This window comes from Larimichthys crocea, chromosome II (genome assembly GCF_000972845.2).
Source record: "Larimichthys crocea isolate SSNF chromosome II, L_crocea_2.0, whole genome shotgun sequence".
Classification (NCBI taxonomy): Eukaryota; Metazoa; Chordata; class Actinopteri; family Sciaenidae; genus Larimichthys; species Larimichthys crocea.
This window is the reverse complement of record NC_040012.1, coordinates 8,952,439-8,964,551: the sequence shown is the minus strand read 5'-3', so window position 1 is coordinate 8,964,551 and position 12,113 is coordinate 8,952,439. Positions and strand designations below refer to the sequence as shown.

Genomic DNA, 12,113 nt, shown 5'->3' with positions numbered 1-12,113 from the left:
CTCTTGCCTGCTTGAATATGTGCTGCAAGAACTCATTATGTCTCTTTAAACTCATCTAATATCAAACTTTCCCCGACGTTGATCTATACAGACATGTGTGTGTGTGTCTTTGCAATGTAGTTTTTTTTTTTTTTTTTACTGGCGTCCAGTGCTCTGGTGGTCCCACCTGCCCCCCCAGCACCACCACCACAACCACACACACAGACACTAGAGGCCTTTATATGAAGGTCTTAATCCAATAAGCCATTTATCCATGGACTGGGAGCCGCACTTTGTTTCAGCAGCCAAATCAATAACAGGCCACAAGGGAAGCAAGCAGAAAAGTGGGACATTTAAAGGAATACACTTTTTTGTGTGTGTGTGTGTGTGTGTGTGTGTAGACACTCTCTAATGAATTCAGCACTGTGAAATTAAATGACTGGGTTTTGTTTCTTGACAAATCATATGCTGAAGTCTTCACTTCTAGTGGAATAAAGAAAAGGGCAAGTGTATTTGAATAGACGGCCACTTCAAACCACGAGCCAACGTGAATATTTTTTCGTCTTGACCTTTCACTTACCGCTTTAAAGGAATATTATATTTCCTACTGTGCTGAGGAGATTACTCAACTTATTTTTCTTTCCCTTCAAGCCTTGGACAAAGAGATAAGCGGTAATAAAAACAGAGCAGGGTACAGATGAGGACAGGTCCAACAGGTGGATGGTTAGACAAACAGGTGAACAAGATAAACAGGAAAAGAGAGCGAGGGCGACAGACAGAGAGAGAGAGAGAGAGACGTGAAGAGACAGACAGACGACATGTGACTGTCTGTGTGTTTGTGCCCCCCCCCCTTTTCAGACACACAGTTCACACACACCTGTTCCTCCCTCTTTCCAAACACAAAGAGAAAGAACAGAGCCAGACAAGCATACTGATAAGCATCAGCCAGACTAGTCATGCCAGAGACACACACACACAAACACACACACACACACACGCACACACGCACACACATACAGACACACACACACACACACACACACACACAAACAGATAAGGACAGGTTCACTCCCGAACTGCTTTGGCTTCAGGCTTCAGGAACATTTTTGCGCCACATGGGCACTCTCTGTCTAGACAGTCATCACGTGCACGTCCAACACACACACACACACACACACACACACACACACACACACACACACACACGCACACACACACGCACACACACACGCACACACACACACACACACACAGCCTTTCCCCTCCCTGGCAACGGGTTGAGCTCCTTCCTCCATAGCTACAGCCACAGTCAGCCATTTTACAATCCACACAAACACACACACACCACAGCCTTGATAGCCACGGCCAATGGGACCCAACAGGGAAAACATTTTAATGGGAGTCTATGGGAAGAAAATGAGTTATAAAAGTGAGCGTGAGGAATCTCCCTCCTGATAATGTAACATATCCACTGTTCTCTTATTGTAGCTTTACTGACGGGAGTTAAATTTGGAAAGCAGCTACAGTGTTTCTTATGATCTTTCACATAAAAAGACGTCTCTTTAAGCTCCCTCGATCAATTTTTCTATTCATCTCCATCCCTCCCTCGCTTCCTCCCCCTCTCCCTCCTCCATTTCTCATGTTTCACAGTCAAATCCCAGGCGGCGGCTGCGAGTCTATATTCACAGCAGTACATGAGGAGCGTTGTAATAACGTTACCTCATGAATGGACAAATTGTCTGTCTGGAATACACTAGGCAGGGAAAGGTAACCCCACCCCCACGTCACACACAGACAGCATCCAACACACAGCATATATTAAAGTAGTACGACTGCAACTGATGGTTGTTTACATTAGAAATGAATCTGCCGATCATTTTCTGGATAAATCTATGATTTTTATATAATGTCTCTGTTATGTAAGGTGCAAAACTCCAAAATATTCATCGTGTTACCATCAAAGACTGCAGAAAACTACCAAATATCCACATTTAGGAGGCTCGAACCAATTAATTCTTTCTTCTTTTTGCTCAATAAATGAATTAGATCATTAATCAAACTGTCAAAGTTGTTGCAGACTGAATCTGTGCCAATCAGTTAATTGACTAACTGTTTAAAAAAAATACTAAAAATCATTCAGCCGGCTAATTTCCGCTCAGCTGTCTCATTTTTTAAACGTTACTACGTCGTCATGACTGACTATCATGCATCTAGTAGCCGTAATTATGGAGACGATTAACGCTGATCGATTAACTAGTCAACAGAAAATGAATCCAGGGCAACTCATTAATCTTTTGAGTCATTTATCAACGAGGACGGAACATTTTAAATGGCAGTTGCTTATTCCGGTAAAATTATTATTTTTTGATTGTTAAACATTGGAAATGTCGGACATCATTGTTACGTTATGAAAAGTGCATGCTGTTGTTGACAGTGAAATTATGTCACTCTTTAAAGCATCAACCTGAAGTATAATGAGTAATAGTCATGAACAGATGAGGTATGTTGGTAATGTTAATCATCATCATCATGCTTCTCTTATCAGAAACATTATGAGATTATGATGACTTCAAATCCAAACATCTACCTCACATCCCACACAGTATCAAAATGTGGCCAGTGATGTTCATCCGCTGCGCAAGCACACGTATGTACAAGGAAACAGTGTGTTTGAGTCAGTGAAGGGCATTTAGAAATCACCCATGCGCACGAGAGCATACTAGCTGCATAAGCATGTGCAGCCTTACAGTCTACAGCACAGCAGTGTATGTGTGTGTGTGTGTGTGTGTGCTCCACTTTCCTTCCCCAGTGCCCCCTAGAGCGTTAATTACCAAGGCTGTCGGGGCTCACCTATGTGAGTCAACCAGGCCAGGAGACAGACAGACACACACACACACACACACAGATGCACACATAAGTAAACAGACATCCCATCAAACAACTGCTCCATCAAACAGCGGTGTAGGAGGATGACGTAGTTTACCGCAAGCAAAGTGTGATGCACAAATAAGCACGCAGACACAAGTAGACACACTTCAGTCTCCCAGGAGGACACGCTGACTGAGAATGAGGCCATGGGCTCTTGTCTTGTCTGTGGATGACTGTACTCATCATCTGAGCTTCATCTGGGCCAACGTGTGTATGTGTGTGTATGTGTGTGTGTGTGTGTGTGTGTGTGTGTGTGTGTGTGTGTTTTTTACCATGTCCAAAAACTAAAGAGAAAGTCTCGAGAGGAGCTTGCAGCCTTGGGACCCTGTTGGGAGGTGGGTTACTGGTTCAAATCCACAATTAGGGAGAGAAACACACACTAGCACCACCACAACACAACTCAGCTGCCTGGTTTTCTATATAAGGGAACTTGGCTCACTATTCCAATGGATGAAACAACTCAGAGTGCTTGGAGTGCTTGGAGACAGAGGGGAGTGAGAGAGCTGCAGAGAGGACGAGCGTTGCTAAGCAGACTGAAAGCCGAGAGCTGTCAGCAAGCCAGTAATGCACTGCTATCACTACTGAGAGAAAACACAAAATGGAGACACTGCCCAACCCCTTATATTTGCAATAAATTGCACAACATACACTAAAATGCCACAAAATACAGCCATCCATGAGTGAAATGCACGTTACATTACCCAGCAACAATAACCTCATCATGATTTGGTCATTCAGACACTAAAATTAGCTGATGAACGCTGTCTAGAGAAAAATAGGCTTCACAGGTAAAAAAAAGTGTTTTAATGAGACATTTAAATATTTTAATGCAAGCGTTGGAGCTACCCCTTCACTGAAGACCCTTCTTTACTGGCCCTAGTGTGCGGTCATATATCGATCGGCGGTTTGTTTACTTCTTTCTCAGCGCGGGAGGCTGCTCTGCTGTAATGTGGAATACTGCAGTAAATGTCAATGCTTGGTTGGTCGTCGTTGTCTGCGATGAGGCCAGAGGAGGGGAAAAGAGAATTGAGAATGAAGGAGGGAAGGGTGGAGAAAGACAGAGAGAGAGAGAGGAGGGGGGCTGACCTGTGATGCAGCCTCAGTTGTACAAAGAGTAGGCTCCACCTGGCCAAAACGGCCTGCAGGGTAAAATCTATCACAGACACATGGAAGGAGAGACAGTTAAATCCAAACAGGCCTTGGGTCCTCTGACTGTTCTGTAGGGAGCTCCGGTCTCATCCATATTACATGCAGGAGCTTGTTTGAAGCCTCCACTCCTCGTCTCTGCATGGGCAGCTTGGCTTTACTGTCCAGGCCCCTCGGGCTCGCCTGTCTCTCCCACACACACACACACACACACACACACACACACACACACACACACACACACACACACACACACACACACACACACACACACACACTCCCATAATGCAAACGCATCAGCTACCATGACTCTAACTCTTTTTTCTCCCTCTTGCTCACTCTCCATCACAAGCTCTGCTTTTCGAAACAAGTCTCTAAAGACCGTTCTCTCTGCTTCACAATGGCTCGTGGACTACAAAACTCAATACTTTTACTTTTAATCTGGCAAAAATCTGAATTATTAAAAGCGCATTATACAAAAATCTGCCATCTTAGGTTTGTTGGAGGCAGATATTCATTCCCATCCTGCCTGTGCTGATATTAAAGCACCAGAACCGATGACAGGTGAACCCACAGTCCACACACACTTGCTCAACAGACTTCCTTCATTAACACACTCACTGTCTGAGCCAGGCTTGACAACGGCCCAAGAAAAGCGTGGCTGGTTTTGGTAAATGTCATTACGGTTGAGTCAGAGCTCTAAGTGAACACACCTGGGCGTAGATCAAACAGACTCAGAGAGACCGGGACGGTGATAAATCTTTGTCCTGGCTCCACGGTGACGCTGATGAGTGGAGAGCAGACTGCAGCACTGATGGAGCACCGTGACTCACGCTGCAGGATAGGGTTGGCGTGGTGACGGGAGGAAGTGGCTGCTGGTGGTTGGCGTTTCGTGTGTCTGGCTGTGTTTCTGTCTGTGTTTGACCCTTCGACTGCCTTTAATCACGGACTGCGGACTGTGTCATCCGCAGAGTATCTTGTGCTACTGTGTGTGTGTGTGTATATGTGTGTGTGTGTGTCATCTCTCTAATAAGAGATGTCATCACGTGGACGCATTCGAAGCTCACGTCAGGGTCAAGTCATAGTGTGGCTTTCAGTCATTCACCTCTGATGAAACAAGGACAGAAAGGATTTTAACAGTCTTTCCTTTATGAGGCAAGCTGATTAGAATAGAAAATGCTTGGTTGTCTGCCAGAGCAGCTGACAGGAGAGGCAACCTTGCCAAAACGTACCATCATTTGTCTGGAGGCTAAATTTCCTCCCTCAAAATGAGTCAGTCTTGTGAAGAACTACTGTAACATATGGCCTCGTCAGAGATCAGGATGTGTTCCAGCCGATGAATTTACATCGCTATGACAAAGAAATGTCTGGCATAACAAAGCGCACTTGTCATAGGAGCTGGTTAAAATGTATCCAGACTGTAAACCACAAGGCAACGCTTCATTCTTCAAAAGATTTAAACATGCGGGCTGAGCCGAGGCTGTTTTATTATGAGCGACGGCGAGGGCTGGACACACTAAGAGCGAGAATCAGTGCCACATGCTCGTCAAGAGTCGCACACGCCACACTGTTGCTCGGGGACAGTTAAGGAGCCTCAAAACATGCAACACTTAAATTAGTCTTCCGTAGCTGAAGTATACTCAAAAATCCACAACATACGTTTTAAGGTATTAGGTAATTAATTGCATTTGGAGGTCAACGACCTCAAGGATTGTCTACTACTTAAGTTTGTGCTGTAAAGAGGTGCAGCGGGACTGTTGGAAATCCAGAGGGAAACAGTCATCTATTTACAGGATCTTGATGAGATGGTGTGGACCCCCTGAGGGACATGAGGCAAAGACGGCTGTATGTTTGCATGATGTTCGTCTTCCCTAAGAAATATCAGGGAGACTGATGATTCCCATGAGCGGCGTCTCTGCAGGTGGGAATAGCGGCGAGAAAAACACATCGGCGCTTGGCGAGGAGAGAAGTAGAAAGAGATGGAAGTCTGCGGCAAAAGCACAAAATGTCACTGCTAACTTTACGGCCTTGCCCTGATCAACATCAGTCAAGCCCCTGGTGAGATAAGTATTTACTGGATGTAGAGGCTGCGGGCAGTGAAAGGGAAAGAAACAGTTGGAGGGCGTTTGATGTTAGTGGACCAAAGGTGAGGCTGAAAAATAAAAGGACTTACACGGCAAGTAATCACCTATCCCGAGCTTGGCAAGTTTGCATCTTGCGGTGGTTTGCTTTAATTTGGTGCGTAGGCTGAAGGTCAAAACTAGCATGGGCCACAGCAGCATTTAACTTGGCTGCTATGGTCGTGTGCAATTAAGCGTGTGAGAGCTGCTGGATTAAAAAAAAACAAACCAAAAAAAACACCTTAACACGTGAACGCAGGCAGAATAGCCTCCATATGGAAATATGGAAATGACAAACCATTACCAAAGACGGCAATAAATTACTGGCAAAATGGAGAGATGGGGATTCCTTTAATCGTACAGACTATTTTCCCCTGATTTCTCTGTGTTTGTAACATGCATAATTGATCAGTGTAGTGGCTGGGCTTAATGTGTTGTGGATGTGCCGGGTGGCAGCCCAGCGGGACTCATGACACGCCTTTGATATCCTGTGTTTATCTCCCTGTCTGGGAGACTGTGTTGTGGGACAAAATATGAGAGTGTGTGTGTGTGTGTGTGTGTATGTGGGGGGTTGTGTCTGCACGGTGTGTATGTATGTGTGTGTGTGTTTCTGCTGTGTACATGGCACTCCTATGGAAAGCGCCGTCTCGGGGTCCCTCCATTTATATCTTCATTAATCACCGTTCCCACCGGGGAGGCGGCACAGAAGAGTCTTTCAAATGCAAACGTACTCTCTCTGCTTGCACACAACACGCAGCACAAGCTGGCAGTCTCCCACAGCCCTTTTACAGTATACCTCCCTCGCGTCCGACTCCCTGCCCCCAACACACACACACACACAACCTGCTCGGCTGACCGTCTCCCAGGGAGACCAGACAGTGGACGGTTAATCTTCTCATCAACACATCGATTAATTAATACCAAGACTCCTCATTATTCCGGTCTCATGCAAAACAACCCGGGCAAGCCAGTCAGACTTGTTACGATCCAAGCCGCTTTCTCTTCTTACAATCTTGTTTGAAATCGTAGCCCATTATATCGTCCTTTCTCTCGCTTGTTCTCGCTGTCATTTTACTGAGAAGCAACAAACTGGTCTGACGCCCTGGGAGTGGGGGGGGGGGTTGGGGCAACCAGAGCACTGCATTGAACATGCAAACAGGCTGTCAGGCCAATACTCTTTTAAAGCCTGCAGGACATTTGGCTGGGAGGGGCTAGGCCAGTTTGTTTAGTCTATGAGACTGCTGGCAGACGTGGCAGAGGCTCCTCTGTATCTGGACCGACCTATCTCCATTGCCAGCTGCTGTGGCTAGCTCACATCAGTCCCGTAGCAGCACATTATGCTGGTGATGAGGTGGGAAAGAGAGTCCAAGCCAGTCAAAAAAATAACAGTGTACAGCTGCGGTGGGAAATTGCCACCAGCCAACCACTGGTACATTTTTTTTTTAAATTTGCTGTGTTGTAGTTCACAGGATTAGCTGTGAGCTGCTGTACGACTGTGACCATTTCCGAATGTTGCTTCTGAAACTAAAAACGTGAGAAGATTTTTATCTATCTAAGAAAATGGCTGAGAAGTAATGACTTTGGCGTTCCTCCAGCGAGCTGCAGTGCTGTTATAGAGCTGTGATACTGGCACTGACCTGATGGTGACATACCAGAGGCCCCTCGGCTCGGCCCCTCCTACCTTTGCAGGGCCCCATTTAGCCCTTTACAACAGGCAGCAAACACTGGCCAAGGCACAGCCTGTTGTGCACAAGGAACATGGACAGTCCCACGCCAAACTACGTACAGGCGTGTTACGCTGTAGGTTACTTTGGGCCAGTGCTCAAAGACGCTGCTGTGTATTTAGCATAAGAGGATAATTGTTCTTTAGAAAATGAGACATAAATCAGACATAGAAATATGCGCATGGGTGTCGCATGGTGGAGGGGGGGGGTCAAAAGAGAGAGTGTTAGCTGGGGAAATGCGAGCTAGCCGGCATGTGATTGGCCCACCAAGAGGGTTGATTTGTGGTTCAGCTCAGGACTGGGGAGGTTAATTTTCAACTCGGGGGGAAAGAAGAGCTGGGGCCCAATCCCCCTTTAACAACCTAGTGGCTGTGAACACGGCCTGTTTCATGGAGGACGACCAAAGTATAGAGCAGTTTATGACTGAGACAACAGACAGACCCACCTGTCCTGGCCCTTCTCTTCTGTGCTTACCTCATTTTTTCAACAGTGGTGTACTTTCTGAGACTTTTTTTTTTGTGTGTGTGTCTACTTCTATCCGGCAGCCTGTCTGGTGACATTAAAGCAGGCGGCGGCAGACAACAGAGGTGAGGTTAACTTGGGAGACTGGTGCACATGTCTGAACACAGACAGGAACTTATGCAACACCAGCTGCACTCCCCGTAACGGAGCCTCTTCATTTCACTCTTCATTTCAGCCGTTTCCTCCTGGCTGTCTCCCTTTTTGGTCTCTCTCCTCCTCGATTCAGTGTCCGTGTCACCCGACAACTCACCACATCCATCAAGGTCGGAGACCCGATCAATAGCCACTGGCTTTCCTCTCATCCGCCTTGCAGACGCACACAAGTGGTCTTATTGCTTATGTAACGATCGACTTATCGGGTCATTTGGCTGCTTATTTTGTTACTGTCCACTGATTGGGGCCCGAGGGGTATTGACTGTTTACAGACACGTGTGGGCAACGGCAGAACAGTCTGGGTTAGAAGATATGGAAGATGGCGAGCAAAGTTGAGAGCACAGTGAAGGCCGTGAGTCAAGACGGACGAGGAGATGAAGCCAGATTGAAGAATGACGTCAAGAGGTAGAGGAGGAGATAGCAAGAGGCAGCACTGTGAGCGATTAGCATGCCTGCCAAAATCCAATTAGATACAGCCCAAGAGAATGACAGACAGACAGACAGACAGACAGACAGACAGACAGAGACAGCTCAAGAGACAGCCAGAGAGTGCAGCTGCACTGGTCTGCGGTAATGAAGTCACTGGTTTCCAAAGAGCAAATAGAGGAAGCCAGAGAGATGCAGCTGTCTGCCGTCTGTGCCGCAGCCACTGTGTCAGCCCAGCCAGGGAGACAGACAGAGGAAGGCTGTTCTCTTAGTCTGACACGTCTGACTCCGGGCCAGCATAACGCAACAAACAAGGCCGAGGCAAATAAGGAACACACACAGCTATGTTTCACTACGTTCTGCCATGTGGTTATGCTCACTGGGGTGGGGAAAAACCGGTATGTCTAAAATATCAGGTCATGCTGGGTTTTTTTTTTTCTATAGACAGCCACAGAAAGTTTTAGTTTTTAGAAAAAAAAAATCCCTTAATATGTTAAAACATAACATGACCTAATGAGAGTACTACAGGGGATTTTGTAATTCAGATGTTTTGTAATACGCCGCTTCGATGGAGCCTGTCTGATGACTTGCCATGTAAACACGCCGCCCAAATTAAAAAAAGATCTTCAATGGGAGGTTGTGTCGTTTTCTGCCTTGTCAGAAAGAGAGAGGGGAAAAAAAAACAATAAAAATGACGACAATGATGATGTGTCGGTGGAAAGTACAACTGTCCATCACGAGCCCTCGAGGCAAAATGAACTCATCGTCTGTCAGATACTTAAGTAACTCTTGAGATAAGGCTTCGGATTGTTGCTGTCTGTTGGTGGCGTCCGTCTAGCAAAGTATTTACACAGCAGGGATCAGTAGACAGGGTAGCAGTGCCTTGAGGCACAAAGTGCCATTTATATAGAGCGTGTTCTGGAGTTTTTAACTGCGCCTTCTCAAACCAAACACACCTAACAGGATATGGGACTAGTAGAGATTGGAGAAGGTGGGGAAAAAAACTTCCAGAAGGCTCCCCTTGTTTGTGTCTCTTCTCTTTTAGAGGTCCCAGAGCTCTCCGGTAAAACCATGAACCGCTTGTAAATGTGCACATTGACACTGTGTGTAAATAAGGACCGCTGGGAAAAGGGTCTGCAGTCGGGGTTAGACCAACACGCCGAGGCAAAGCCATCTTTCTAAGAAGCATGTGTGACTATAAGCTGCCTGGCTGGCCTTCCACTAACATCCACTGGGATGTGGAAAGTATGAGTCACACAGCCAGTGCAGTGAAGGCGGCTGGACACTGAGTGTCTAGAGGATGTTCTGGGTGAGAGACATGTCCGTCTGCCTCACTTCCTGTTCAGTCAAACACACACTTTCATTACACAAACACACATAAACAGAGAGTGGCTGTACTTGGAAGGTACTAAGTAACCCCCCTCCCCGAGCTGAGTGAAGCAGGACATTGCCAGGTCAACTTGTTCTCTGGCCGCCGACCTTTCGCACACCCTCACATCCGCTTAGTTTGGGGGGGATGGAGGAGGGGTGGCATCCTCTTCTAATGCCAAAAATCACCTGCTTCCTGTACGCTCACAGGCGACTGTCTTTCCAGGAATTTAGTCGACACAGACATTGCCGTTTTCACTTCTACAATTAATTTGACAACAGGATAAAATCTAGTCGATGCCGCCAGATGACGGTAAAAACAACAACAACAAAAAAACGGAAACAAAAACAGCAGAAAAGGGAAAAAACACAGACTGAGAAATCACCCTACAGAGAGGAGACAGCACCTGAAACTGTGGTGAGACAGAGTCTCCAGAGAGCCTGGCAAAGTGTGAGACAGAGAGACGAAGATGCGTCATACTAGCCTCCAGTTAGCGGCAGAGAGGTTGGCAATGTCTCACACACACACACACACACACACACACAAAAAGACTATCATTCATCTTGAGCGTATGTTTTTGTACGTCTGTGGTGTGTTGCTGTTTGTGCGAGCATGTTTCCTCTGTGGTATTAAAATACCTCTACCTTTGACAGAGATTGTCCTCCTAGATACGCACCTTAAACCAAGACAGAGGAAGACGAAGAGGACAGTTGGAAAGAGGCGAGACAGGAATGCGGTCAGGATGCTTAGACCAGACAGCAGACAGTATTTTCTGGCACATTCACACACCAAATTAACCAGACGGAGAAGGAGCAAAGGCATCTCTCCCTTTCTCAGGTACACAAACAACACAAAACGTGTGGCCTGTGTTTCAGAGATGTGCACACTCACACCTGTGCACACTATAAATACACACTGCGACCCCTCTACTCCACAGTCTCTCACTTAACCTGCTGCCTGCTGTACGACTATCACAAATAAATCTCACCCGCAAGGGTTGCTGTGGTAGAACCCCTTTCTGTTTCTGTTTGCTAGTTAAAGGTGGATTTTTTTTTCTTCACTAAAAAAAAAAAAATCACTGGTAGATTTGAGTGTGAACAAACCACACCAAGCAGACAAAAGCACAACCCCACCTTTAGCCACAAAGCAACACAAAAAGGGCAGTCCGCTGTGGTCAGAGGGAGGTCATGAGACATAAACCAGTCAATGGCAGGGAAACAATCTAGAGCTTTTCCCCTGACTGAATGCTGACTTTTCAATAGGCGAGTTGCCCTTGTGGTTTAGATACTGCATTGACTTAACAGCAAAAATAAATAAATCGTTAAAATCATTTGAAGGACGTCATTCTGGCTTTCACTGATAACTATTGGTTATAGCACGAAGCCATTTCTCTTTCAGGTTCCTGGAAGTCAACTAATTATCTTATCTCAACAAGTAACTGTATTTTGTCTGAGTTGCTGAGCAAGAAGCCGTAAAATGATAGAGAAATGCTTTTTACTTGTGGTTTTTGATATCTCCCTTTGCATTTTTTTATTTTTGTAGCGATGTACAAAAAGACCACCAGAACGAAAACTCGAAAATATTTTTACAGACACATAAAAAGGTCTAACAATTTAGTGCTGACATGTAGATTTAATAGAGGGTTTAAAGAGGCTCTTCCTATATTAGCCTTTTGTTCAGTGACATTCCCAGTGACCTCAAGCTGACCCAAGAGGACAAATGATGCACTTCCCCTTCAGCTGTGGC

General features: G+C 46.0%; 1 protein-coding gene across 1 annotated transcript in view; it reads right to left on the bottom strand.

Annotated features, from left to right (window-relative positions):
- Positions 1-12,113, bottom strand: part of skila (SKI-like proto-oncogene a) — a 32,852-nt gene that overhangs the window by 16,898 nt on the left and 3,841 nt on the right. The window lies entirely within an intron of this gene.